Here is a 1,185-nt window from a genome sequence, read left to right on the forward strand (position 1 = left end):
AACCCGACAGCACGCCGAAGCAAAAGGGCGGGTTATGATGTCAATGACCATGACGCTTATGCAAAGCCGGTGAATAACGCGAAGATATTCAATATACCGAGCTTTACGTTTGTGGCTTTAGCATATGGTTTCAAGCAGCCGCGTTTTTATTCTCACGCGGCTCCAAATACTTCGGTCGACGGTATTTGCCATGGAATGAGACAAAATAGGAAGAGTACGAAACCGAAACCACTGGGAAGTGATGGAGTATATGTTGTACAGATACATCACACAAAAGAAAGCGAGAGAGATATGTAAAGGGTCAGAAGAACCTATGAGACTACGAATCCGTTTACATCAGCGCCCATGGCCAAGAATTACAGTTATGTCTTTACTTTGAAAACGCCAAATTTTGTCGCATATATTAGACGTTGATCGCACTTAAGAATGGATGTGCATTAGATATCGGTAAATTTAGTATACTGCACGTTCTATGGACGTCCACCTGTTCTAGTGTACTCAGTGTACGTATGATGGATATCGAATGGACGTTACTTTTGGACTTAGATATTTGGATTTTTCTGGTACGTCGAAAAGATGTTTGTGGTTTACTGGGTACATGTACCCGACCGAAACGGTTCGAGTTGACATACCATACTTACTCACGTGAATACTCCTTGCCCTCTCAGAACAGACCTTCACAGCATAGTTCGTTGTGCGCCAACCACTGCAACAATGATAGGGTTATCGCTTCTGATTTGAAGAGAGAGAGAGAGAGAGGGGCGTACGCCTTGACTGTAGTCGTGAGGACACCCACTTCTGTGTGGCCAACAACGACTAGCCGATCCTACCATTACCCCCCCCCCCCTAATGTAGCAAGCATCATACATCTAAATTATTACAAAAAGGCGAACGCCCCTACGCTCTTCGAATCAGCAGCGATAACCCTATAATTCGTCGCAATGCTATGCGATTGATGTTCTGTTCTTAGAACGTTCAGAAGATTGGATGATTCTGCTTGATGGAAGAGGATTTGCTGCGATAAATCAAGAGTTCCCGTAAAAGCGGCTAATACATGCTTACTCCATGTACGATCGACCAGTCGCATTGGCCGTTAGAAATCAACCATATAATATCGATGGAGCGGTGATTTATTTGTCAGATACCAGGCCTCTGTCTCCTCTACGAAAGCACTCTACTCGATGA

The sequence above is a fragment of the Ornithodoros turicata genome, unplaced genomic scaffold (genome assembly GCF_037126465.1).
Source record: "Ornithodoros turicata isolate Travis unplaced genomic scaffold, ASM3712646v1 Chromosome97, whole genome shotgun sequence".
NCBI lineage: Eukaryota > Metazoa > Arthropoda > Arachnida > Ixodida > Argasidae > Ornithodoros > Ornithodoros turicata.